Source organism: Schistocerca cancellata, chromosome 5 (genome assembly GCF_023864275.1).
Source record: "Schistocerca cancellata isolate TAMUIC-IGC-003103 chromosome 5, iqSchCanc2.1, whole genome shotgun sequence".
NCBI classification, from domain to species: Eukaryota; Metazoa; Arthropoda; class Insecta; order Orthoptera; family Acrididae; genus Schistocerca; species Schistocerca cancellata.
Window position 1 is genome coordinate 18852594 of NC_064630.1, and position 12808 is coordinate 18865401.

Below are 12808 nucleotides of genomic sequence, written 5' to 3' on the forward strand. Positions count from 1 at the left end.
TATGACATTATGGCCTCTTTATCTATTTTTCTGGACATATAACAATACTGTGAGAAGGAAAGTTGCTAATCACATATAGCTGAGATCCTGAGTCATAGATAGGTGACTCAGCATCTCAGCTATATGGTGAGTAGCAGCTTTCCTTATCATAATATTGTCACATTCCATCCTGAATTTCCATTGTTTGATATCACTCATTGTTGCTACACTTGTCCCACGTTCATCGATGCCAGTTTCAATGTGGATATCCTCAAAGAGGTCATGTCTATCTATTGCCATTATATTTAATATATTTCCATCATGAGTGGTATTCCAAACTACTTGTTCTAAATAGTTTCCAGAGAAGGCCTTTAGCAATGATTCACGGGACAGTGTGCCACACCCATCATTTAAAAAGAAATGTGAATATCCCACCTGATTGTTGAGTGATTAAAGTCTTCTCTGATGATGACAGTATTGTTAGGGAACTTACATAATAGTGAACTGAGTTTTCTCTGAAGGTATCAGTTACATCTCAGGGTTAGTCTGGTGTGCACCAGAAGGAACCTATTAGAATTTTGTGCCTATCCCTGATACCGAGTCTTGCCCAAAAATCTCACGTGCAGCTTCATTTTTAGCTTGGTGGATTTGGGTTTCTTGTCTGCTGTAACCAATATGTCACCTACACTTCCCGTTAAGTTAATCTTTCAATATTTATTTAAACACTGCCAAAAAATGTCACTACTATCAATTTCAGGTTTGAACTAGCTCCTGCAAGGGGAATTTATTTGGATATTACACAGCTACTTCCAGGTCTTCTAAGGTATCGTTATCTAGAATGGATGGAGGGTTGCCTAGGTACAACAATATTGAAAAAGTATACATTTTAGCCTATGTACACTGTCTGGCAACAATAACTTTGTATAGCATTTGAATACACATCTTGTAATATGCAAAATGTAAATACAGTTTTATTATATATGTTTTAAGCCATGTGTATGTTTTAATATAGATATTTGCAACTACATATATCAGAAACTCCATTTTAACCCCAGAAGGAGTGTCTGAAAAAGTTTGTTCTATATGTATGTGAATTCCCAATGCTCTGTTTAACACTTAGTAGAAGCTTGTTAAAAAGTTTTTTTCAAGAATGTTGAACTCCTTTCAAAATTTGAAGGAGTACACAATATTTCTGAAAAATATTACTGTGTTACTTTCACACCGAACATTTTTGTATTGTTATTCAAAAACAGTAAAACAATTAGCTTCACAAAGCGGCCTCTCAATGATGTTCAGTCATGAAGTGAGAAGGAAAGTTCTTTGGAAAAGATAAGTTGCATTTAGTTTCAAAAAGCAGTTCATCAACATGAAAATACTTTTGTTTATTATTCACAGAATATTCAAGAAACTGTATTCATGATTTTTTTCTCCAAGGCTTCTCCATTAAAATGTCTTTTTGGAAAATGTATTAAAAGGTTCTTGTATGTTAAATAATATGAACAATTTGTGACTTTTATTTTTTTAAATATACCATAGCTCAAAATGATGAAAACGTCACTAACAAATTTGGTGTTATGGGTCATACAGGCTGTGATGTGTCGTGACACCCAGCCTAGCCTTTGCATTGCAACCTGATTGGGTTCACATGTTGGAGTGGCCTGAGTCAGTGTAATGTCTACAATTGCAACTCGATGCGTGATGGCAAAAGCAGCAGGTTTGTGCACTGTTATGCTTAGCTGGCTACTCATCTTCATTGTTCCCATCTGTCCACTGATAAAATTGTTGCATTGTAATAAATAATCTGTTGTGTCCTCACCAATGGATAGAACCATAGCTGGCACACTGAGACATTTTGTGAACGACGCCACAAGTGCCAGTCACAAGTGCAGCCCAGTCAGCAACCTCTGCACTGTCGTCAGTGTGATGGACTTCCACGTTGTGACAACTGGCAGCCAAAGGCAACAACTGGGGGTTCACGTTCAGCGTTGGTGTACAACTGTTCTAGTACAGAGTCTCAGGGTTGCTGTTCATAGCTGCAGTTCGTAATGGAGAACTGGGCCTTTGCATAGGGACAGCTGTTTCCTACAGTAATTGACAGTTTGGCGCCTAGGGTGGGTATAGTCTTGTTGACATTGATTCAGTAATGCACACCTTGACAGGCCACTGCTAGTTGTATCTGTTCACAAGCAAATCCAACAAGTTGCTATACAACTTAAGTATCGCAGCCCAATAAAGTGTATATTTGTGTGTCACTAATTTGCTTGTACTGTCACAGTTCCTCTGTCCACCTCAGAGCACCCTAAGCTAATACAATGTATGCGAGCCGTTCTACCCAGATGACCTGAACACATCATAATCAACATACACCATCATGTCCAACATGGATTGTATCATGTAGTTGACACAACACCTCATTGTGCACTCTCTGGGATCATGATTCACCATGCCAATTTGTGTTTCCCATCAAAGACTTCCATTGTGTGTGCTGAATTTGGGCTATGTTGAAAATTATTGAAATTGCACATCCTTGTGCTGCACATGCTTCCATTGTAACTCATGCTCTTTAACTTGCTGCAATGTGCATTATTTTCTGCCCTAAATCATCTGTGTAAACATGTAATTTTCCTGGTCTGCATTTCACCTCCAAGTCAAACTCATTGAGAAATACTGTAGCATCCACCTCATGATCCTGTTTGTTGGGTCTTTGAGATTAAGAGTCCACTTTAAATCCAAATCATTAGTTATTTTTCAAAAATTCCTGCCACACAGGCACCACTACAAGTAAGTTACTCCTTTCCTGTTGTGGAGTAGTTCTTTTCAGAGTTGTTCAGCTGATGGCAGGCATGTGCCACAGGGTGTTCTACTCTAGCTACCAAGAAAGGATAGCAATTATTCTACTGTATTATGTACTGGGAAATTACACATTTCTGATCCTCTTATACTACCACATGCAGTAAAATCTGCTACTGACATTGCATACTGTTCAGCAGTGGTTTTATTTACTGGTAGTGTTATCTAGTAGTGTCAGCACCTCTTCATCTGTTTAACAAACACACGGACCCATGCAATATACCACAATATTTTGACTAATATAACAATGAAAATAATCAATTTTCGACAATATAATGCAATTGGATCTACTCACCAAGCAGTGGCAGGAGAACATACGTACAAAAAAAGGTTTTGATATGTAAGCTTTCGAAGCCAGTGGCTTCTTTCTTCTTCCAGCAGAAGAGTTGAAGGGGAAGGAAGACGGATGAAGGAAAAGGACTGAAGAGGTTTAGGAAAATGGGTAGAATTCAGACAAGCCACCCAGAACCCCGCCTCAGGGGAGAAGGAAAGACCTTCCTTCTCATCCTGTACAGTAAGTCTCCCCTGACCCGGGGTTCTGGGCAACTTTTCCGAACTCTACCATTTTTCTAAACCTTTCCTGTCTTTTTCCTTCACCTTCAACCCTTCTGCCGGAAGGAGGAGCCACTGGCTCTGAAAGCTTGCATATGTTAAACTTTTTTTTAATGTGTGTGTTCTCCTGCCGCCACTTGTTGAGTAGTTTTTTTTATCTCTCCAATTGCAATATTTTGCCTGGTAGTCCATGCAGAAACACGTTCAGTGTGCACCGCTCTGAATCTTGGATGCCTCTCTAATCTGTTGCTCCATTTCCCGCAGACACACGTTTCCTCTCTTCTGGCTGCCCTCAGGCATCAAACTCTGGTTATTTGCATACAGCTGTGCAACCTCGTTGAACAGATGATGCACTGCCTTTTGTGCAGTAACTCTCTCACCCATCAACATCTTGTCACTAATGGCTATTAAAGACACAGAGAAAATACAGACAGATGACTTATGCTGACAACACTCACACTCCAGTGCTGCTGACTTCAATCAGGTAGCATCCCTGTGCCCACTGGAATCGTCATTTTGAACAATAGTTTCACTCTTGTCACCAGCTGTTATGGGTCATACAGGCTATGATGTGCATGGATGGCCAGCATAGCCAAGATCCGGTGAGTGATATTGTATTTGCACATCAGTGGTTCACGGGCAGTGGCTGTGAGTGTGATTCTGCATGTGGCAGCTACAGCAGCATCTGCAGCCTTTAGCCACAGTTGTGTTCAGTTGGTCAGCAGCACAAGTTCAATGGATCGAGTCCAGAAAATAACGAAGACAATGACAGTAACACATTTACTCAGTATTACATACAATGTAAGACTAGACTACCGGTAGCCTAACTATATACAGCAGGACATCTACAGGACCAGTTCTTCAAACCAAATACTAAAAATATGAGGCAGAGGGTAATTTTTGTTATAACTTGTACTAGAGTTCCTACCTACTCCTTTCACAGATGGACATCGGATAGCACACCTTTGTACATGCTGTTGTTGGTCTAATCTTATCTTCACACAGTAGTCTAACTTTTTCTTCATAGGTTATGTGTCTGCTAGATCAGGGAGGGAAGAAAATTTACATGTTTCACCTTGAAAACCAATTCTTGAAATTTTCCACTTAAGTTTCGGAGAAGCAACCAGGTGCTAGGAAGAGGCCGGGTGAGAGGGACAGACAGCAGGGTAGGGGTGGGGACTGGTATCGTAAAGGGCTGCTTGTAGGAGCATACAGGAACAAGGTAGTTAGAGGGTAGGGCAGCTAGGTGCAGCCCGTAGATTAGACGGAGGAGGAGTGGATAAGGAGAGAAGACTGTGGGGGCATTGGTCGAACAGTGGGCTGCGTAGTGCTGGAGTGGGAACAGGAAAGGAGCTAGATGGGTAAGGACAATGACTAACAAAGGTTGAGATCAAGAAGGTTACAGGAACGTATGATGAAGGCCTTGTTGGCTGTAAGCTCACTTTTCGACAGTCTTTCTGTTGTGCCTATCTGCAACTCAGGATCTCTGTTATATGGTGAGTAGCAACTATCCTTTTCATAATATTATGACTGTCTATAGTTGTGGTATGATAACTGCATAGTCAAATGCTGCTACATTTTTACGCTTTTAGAAATGTGTGGCTTTATATTCCTCTACATTAAAGCTTTTTGACACTTTTTGCACTCTGTTAACATTTTGTCTCAATATATCTGGAACAGTTACTGCACATCATCCATGGAAAGTCTGAGACTGCAACTATTATTACGTACTAGTCAATCACAAGAACGTCACATGGAGTGGGTGAAACGGACATGAGGGAGGGGGGGGGGGGGGGAGGGGAGGAGGAGGAGGAGGAGGATGAAGAATGGAGGGAAGGAAAGGTGGTGACTGGGAGATAAGGACCAAGTGGAGGAGCGAATGGGAGTGGGGTCAGGGCGAGATGATGGAGGAGATGGAACAGGTGAGAGACTACGAAAACAACAATGTGGGTTTAGACCAGAAGTCACCAAACGTTTTTCACTGTGGGCCAGTTAACTGACAAAGTGACTAGCATGAGCCACATCTTCATTCTGTACAACACTTGCAAGCCTGAACAAAAGCTCTGGAAGATAGATGAAAAACTAAGTTCAGCATTCTGTGTTACTCACAGGTGAGTGGCATTTTTTATTTACTAAGAAAGTTATCAAAGGAGGCAATGTTAGCAAAATGGGTTACACCAGACCTATTGTGTACATAAACTAAGCAGCAAAAGAACACTAGTGAGATTTGTGAAATTGACATTTGGCTTTCAAGAGATCATCAATATCTGGTTTGGTATTACTGTATCCAATCAAGAGAATTGCTTTCAAATATTCATCAATCAACTTCGTTTAATGTGCTGACCTAACATGCCTCATTTACAAAAATGTTTGCTCATATACGTAAGGTATTCCCAACACAAACACCACACCAGTGGCAAATATCTTCAGTTTCAAAAACTCAGCATCAGGTAAGTAACAGTAAAATTAACAGGTTTTTCTTCTCTGTGCCTCTCAACAATTCATCTGCTTGCAAATCAATGAGCTCCAAATGCGGTTCAATCGGCACATCATCGAGGTTCCAATCAAATGCATTCTGGAATGAAACAATTTCACTCTCCAAAAAATGATTCTTCAAGTCACGAACAATTTTGTTTGGAAAATCCATGTTGACGTCTTCATAAATAGTAGCACAAAATTCTTTAAACTAGTTAAAGTGAGAAAAATTTTCTTCTTCCAATTGCAATTCAAACAATGGCAATTTTCTGTAATATTCTTTCATGATTCTCTAGAGATCACAGATGAGGTTATCCTTGGACTGAAGTTTCAAGTTCATGTGGTATGTGATGTCGACCAAAGATGACAACTTTGACAACCGAGTACAACCTGACAACTGTGGATCATTTATGTTTCTCAGTTAGAAACTCATCTATTTTGTATCAGAGCTTTAAAAATCGAAAAGGGACGTTACCACAGCTAAGGCACCTCACTGCCGTAGTATAAGGCAAGTCTCAGAATTCTGAATCAATTTCTTCAAGACAAGCCTGGAACTGACAGTGATTAAATTCATGTCTCCTAATGAAGTTCACAGCAGAAAATACACAACAAATATATAAACCTGTCCTACAGAGGGCTTTCTGACATATGATGCAGCATATGAACTGAGATCCCAGAATTTGCAAATAGTAAATTTAAGGCACATAGAGATAGGAGGTTTCCGCAAGTGTGAAGATCTCCTACTATTATTCAAAACATAATATTTAAATTATAATTATATCACAATCTCTCATGTTCCATGTGTTTATCAAAAAAATTCAAGCACAGTCAGCACATCAGATGAGAAATGGCTTCACAGGCCAGATGCACCATGTGGGCCGTAGTTTGGCGACCCCAGGTTTAGATCAATCGAGCAAAGTGGGAGGTGTATGAACAGTAGTAGCGGTGGTGTTATTTACAGAGGCTACCAAAGATAGAGGTTCTAGGTCTGTGACACACCCTTAGATCCTGCAATCCCACTGGCCTCTCTCTCTTGCTAACAGTTATTCACACCCTGCTCCATACCTCCTTCCTTGCCCCTTTTGTAAACCGTAGTTATGTTCCAACACCATAAAGGGTGCTGATAACAGGGACTGCATACTACTTGCACCTGGCACTAGATAAAAGGTTCACAACTGGACACTCATCTGCTGACCACAGATATAAGCACATGCACAACTTCACTAAACCAGTTCAGTTGCCACTAGTTTCTGGGAACTTACAACACCAGCAGTTGTCACAGTCATTGTACTGTGTCAAAGTATGTGACAAGTTTTACAGTGTGTGTTGTTAACAGAGACGGAACTTAGATACCGATAGGAGAACCAAACTGGAATTACTATTACACCAGTTGTTCATCATACACTGAAATAGGTTTAGACCAGCATTCAGAACTTTAGTTAGTGCCACATCTTATCGTCGTCGTCGTCATCATCATCATCATCATCATACTAAAGCTGAGTATTTGTATGTACATAAAGGAGTGAGCAAAAACCACAAACACAATGCATTACCATCCTAATACAGTGTAGGATCCACTGGCATTCAACACCTTTCAGTTGTTTCAGAATGGATAAATACAGGCCGTATATGGTTTTCATGGGACACTCATACCATTCTTCCTGTAAAATGTTGCAATTTCAGGTAACAATAATGGAGGGGATAGTAATCATGCATCTTCTCTCCAAAGCAGACTGCAAAGGCTCAATAATATTGAGATCTGATGATTGTGGTGGTGGTGATGAGGGAGATGCAACAACTCATTCTGGTGCTCACAAAATCAGTCTTGGACGAGACGACCTGAGCTGTGTGAACAGGGGGCCAGTTGTCTTGGGATACAATACCACCTTTGAGGAACAAAGGTCATACTACGGAGCCCATGGAATACCATGATATGGCTACCCAAATCACCACTGAATCCCACCATGTTTCACTTTTAGTACTTAGAGACAGTATGAAACAAGACTCATTCAACAAAATGACATTTTTCTATTGCTCCAGAGTCCAGATTTTATGGCTTCATCGCCAGATTTTCCTGAATCCTTTTCAATAACCATCCAACATGATCACACAACACCCACTTTTATCCACACTGTAACTTTCCACTTTCACTGTATGTGGTACAAACACTTTGGCTACCTTGGCTACAGAAGCACCCACCATATGAGAATCAACAATTTTCCCACATTCAAATTCACTTAGCTCTGACATAACACACACACAATTACATAGAACACTGTTCTGACCATGACTGACACTTGCAAAGTTGAGGACACTGCACAAGTGCCGTTTGTGGTCAAATACAACAGCTCAACCTGCAGGCTTGGCTAGCATATGCATTTATGTTGAAGCATGTTTTTCTCGAGGTGTTTCCACATCTATGACAAAACCCTATATCTACTTTTAATAAAAGATAGATGATTGTTGTTCATTGTGTTGCCGGCTCTGCATTTGTCATACTCCAATACTGACCTGTGACAAGACATGCAAGGATGCCACCTCTACGCAGGAACTACATTCTGTGGCAGTGAGTTCACTTCCTGCTTCTTTTATGTTGAGTGCCAAACTTATTTAGTTGATACAACATACAACTAAGTAGATATATAATTCGAATTTTATTAATCAGATATTACACATTATGTCTTTTATCAATGCTTGCGCACTTCATCTTCTTTCTCAATTTTTCTCTTGTACGAGAGCTAATGTATTCATCACTGCAATTCTTTGTGAGCAGTTCAGGTTACAGTGTGACAATTTCTCGAAGGCATTTTATTGTTCTTCGTTGTTGAAGACACTTGTTCATAAATATACATGCAACTGAATATTGGTATTATACCTGGAGCCATTTTGTATAAATGAGGAAATCAATCCCAAGTTAAATGCGTGTAGAAATCTAGAATGTTGTCTTATCGAGTTACAGACGCATCTGAATATCATCAATATTCCCTTAATATAGAAAAGAAAAAGACGCACTAGTGCTGTCATATCCTTAAATCAAAACTGGAATTCTTTCTTAAAAGTACATAGAATGGGTGGATAGCATTCAAAGTCTGTGTTAATACGAGTCCTTCAATGTAAGCAGTTTTGTAAAATGAAGTGCATTTCCTCTGTCCAACTGATTCTCCCAAAATCACAGTTTCATTTTGAATGCTTATATATGGTTGATGAAATACGTTGCCAGTGGGGCCTGCCCCTGAAGTGGAGTGTTCAAGTAGTTCAAATGGGTGGTTGCATTGGCAAGGAATGCAGCGTCACTTTTCCATGAAGGTTGTTTTAGTTTAGGAGTACATGCTACTCTCTTCCATAAACACGTCTATCTCACCCAAGAAACAAAATTAATTTAGTAATAATACTTCTTTGCTGGCTGTTGATAACTTCATGAGATTTCTCAAAGTTTAGGTTCACTGTTAATGCCACAGATGAAAGTGGCTATCTGGGCTGTCACAAATTACTTACAAAGCTTTACAAGTTGACTCTGAATGTCATTTGGCATGTCTTGTATCCAACACGAGTGTCATGTTTCATAATGGCAACTTGCAAAACTGTTCTATTTGAAGATTCATTCCACTGTGGTTTGAAATGTGAAGACCTTGTCAGTATTACACAATGACACCTCACCATTTTTGCTATCGGGTGACACCACTGTCAAAACTTACCCGCCCATTTCACAGTTGCTGCTTCCCCTGTGTTTTCATAAAATTGTGAATGTGCATTTCCCTAACACCCCACCATGCCACCACTGCATTGTTCACGAGCAAGAATCTGTGCAGGCACGAGTGCTCCTGCTCAAAATATGTGAACTGTTATGCCCAGGTCCAGATATATGTCAGGGTTTTTCTAGAACCCTATTCAATGTTTTCTCTGTCTCATTCACTGAACTAACAATGAAGATAACATTATCACTGTATGTGGGTCTGTGTGTTGCTTCAGCTGCAATCATTAAAAAAAATTAGCATACTGTTCTTGTGAGATTTAAAACTTTCCCGGCGTACATATTGTTCCACAAAATTTCGGGCAAACTGCTGGATGTTTGCAACTTCCTACCACAATATTTTGGCGCAGAGTCTTCTGGCCATCTTCAGGTGATACTGGTGAAAACTCCCTGAGCTCTGGTATTTAAGAGCCCCTCCGGCACATGGGTGGTGGATTCACTTGGCGTTGCACATGCACTACTTGGGCGCGTTCGATTCTGCTGCGCCACGCGCCCTCTGTGGTTAAAACTCGACGCATCGATATCAATTCGATTGCCTTCCTGCAGTTACATCACAGACCTATGCCCGCTACGGAGGACATGAAGTTTTTTGACAATTGGATTCCATGCCAAATTCAATTAATGACCGCCGTCACGATTAGTAAGAGACTCATTGTCAGATAGCCATATTTACATGGATTCATTAATAATAGAACTCCAAAAGTTAGAAGTATGGGCCACAATTTTTGTCACATATTAATTCATGGCATGACCAGTGGAAATACAGTGTTCAGCAATGGCAGACTTACAAGGTTGAAGAAGGCGAGTATGCCGCTGATGTTCTACAGTGCGATACTGCACAGTACACATCTTTTGCCCTATATAAGATTTGCCACATTCACACGGAATCCTGTAAACACCTGCCTTGCGCAGCTCTAGGTCGTCTTTGACAAATCCCAACAGCGACAAAATTTTTGCAGGAAAGCGAAAGATTGCTTTCACTTGATATTTTCTTAGTATTCTGCCTATTTGTGCTGAAATATTACCAATATATGGTAAATACACAGTCGTTTTAATGGCTTCTTCCTCTTCTTTGTTCTATCGTTTACAGGTCTGCAGCGCTCTCTCCACTTGCTGGGACGAGTACCCATTCTTCAGAAATACAGTCTGCAGGTGCTCCAATTCCATTTGCAAACTATCGGTGTCAGAGATAACGTGGGCTCGGTGAACCAATGTCTTCAAAACACCCATCGTTTGTGCCGGATGGTGGCAACTAGCGGCTTGCAAGTAAAGGTCTGTGTGAGTGGGCTTTCTATATACCAATTGACCAAGTGTGCCATCGCTCTTACATTGCACCAATACGTCTAAAAACGGCAGGCAACCCTTCTTCTTTAACTCCATAGTAAATTTTATATTTTCGTGTATGGAGTTCAGATGTTGTAGAAACTCTCGCAGACGATCCAAACCATGAGGTCAAACTATAAAAGTATCATCAACATATCGCCAAATTACTGTTGGTTTAAAAGTGGCTGAGGTGAGTGCTCGCTCCTCAAAATCTTCCATAAAAAGATTGCCCACCAGGGGAAATAAAGGACTCCCCTGGTGACACTGTCTGATTGCTCATAGAACTCGTTGAAAATAAAAAATATGTAGACGAGAGGGTGTGCTCAAACAGCGCTATAATGTCAGCTCCAAACCTGTTGCCAATGAGATGTAGTGAGTCCACAAGAGGTACATTTGTAAAAAGTGAAACTATGTCAAATCTGACCAACAAGTCACAACTTTGCAGCTGCAATAACTTAAGTCTGCTGATAAAATCACTAGAATTCTTTATGTGATGTGGACACTTTCCTACCATTGGTCTGAGCAAAGAAGCTAAATACTTTGCTAAGTCATAAGTGGCTGCTCCAATATTACTCACAATTGGCACATTATCCTTGTGGATCTTTGGCAATCCATATAGCCTAGGTGGAACTGAACTATTTGGTTTTAGTTTCTTAATTATCTCCTTTGGTAAGGAACTGTTAGTCAGAAGTTCTGCTGTTTTCCTCACCAATCGGGTAGTAGGATCCTTATCTATTTTGCGATATGTTGAGTCTCTTAATAAAACTTTAATTTTATTAATATAGTCCTCCCGTAGCATTAAAATAGTAGCATTACCTTTGTCCGATTTAAGTACCACTGTATCCGGGTCTGCTCGCAAGTTCCAGAGGGCTGCCCTCTCCATAGGTGAGATGTTGCCCTTCGGTGGTGTCGCTCTTGTCACACACATTAGAACTCCGAGCAAACTTCCTCAGCTTCATCTGTAGCAAGATGATGCACAGCTTCTTTGATGGAACTGACCAAGTCCAGTAGTTGTGGTAAAACAGGTGTAGGAGCAAAATTGAGACCTCTTGCTAACACAGGCATAGTCGCATCATCTATAGGTTTCCCCATCAAGTTAATAATGGATTGTCGAGTATGAACTCCCTCCAGCATCTGTGTCTAAAGTCGGTCGAACTTCACTATTTGCCTCGTCGTAGCTTTGTCATGGCTCCAGTTTGCTTTGGCCCACGGCACACCATGTGACCGTGTGAATGTGGCAAATCTTATAAAGGACAAATGACGCGTACTGTGCAGGATCACATTGTAGAACATCAGCGGCATACTCACCTCCTTCAGCTTCGTCCATCACCGAACACTGTATTTCCACTGGTCATGGCATGAATTACAATGAGACAAAAATTGTGGCCAGTACGTCTAAGTTTTGGAGTTCTATTATTAATGAATCCGTGGAAATACGGCTGTCTGACAATGAGCCTCTTATTAATCGTGATGGCGGTGACCAATTAAATTCGGCATGGAAGCCAATCGTCGAAAAACTTTGTGTCCTCCATAGTTGGCGTAGGTCTGTGATGGAACTGCAGGAAGATAATCAAATTGATATCGATGTGGCGAGTTTTCACCACGGAGTGTGCAAGCTGCAGCAGAATCGAACGTGCCAAAGTAGAGCACATGCAATGCCAAGTGAATCCACCACGCATGTGCCAGAGGGGCCTTAAATACCAGAGCTCAGACAGTTTTCACCAGTATCACCTGAAATGGCCAGAAGACTGCACCGAAATATTGTGGCAGGAAGTTGCAAACATCCAGCAGTTCGCCCGAAATTTTGTGGAACATACTGTTCTTAGTAAAAATCTCAATTTTAAATACCTCGATTATTTTAATTGTGAATGTTAAGTA

General features: G+C 40.7%; 1 protein-coding gene across 1 annotated transcript in view; it reads left to right on the plus strand.

The window, feature by feature from the left end:
• LOC126187969 (sorbitol dehydrogenase-like) overlaps nucleotides 1-12808 on the plus strand; it is a 123971-nt gene that overhangs the window by 86614 nt on the left and 24549 nt on the right. The window lies entirely within an intron of this gene.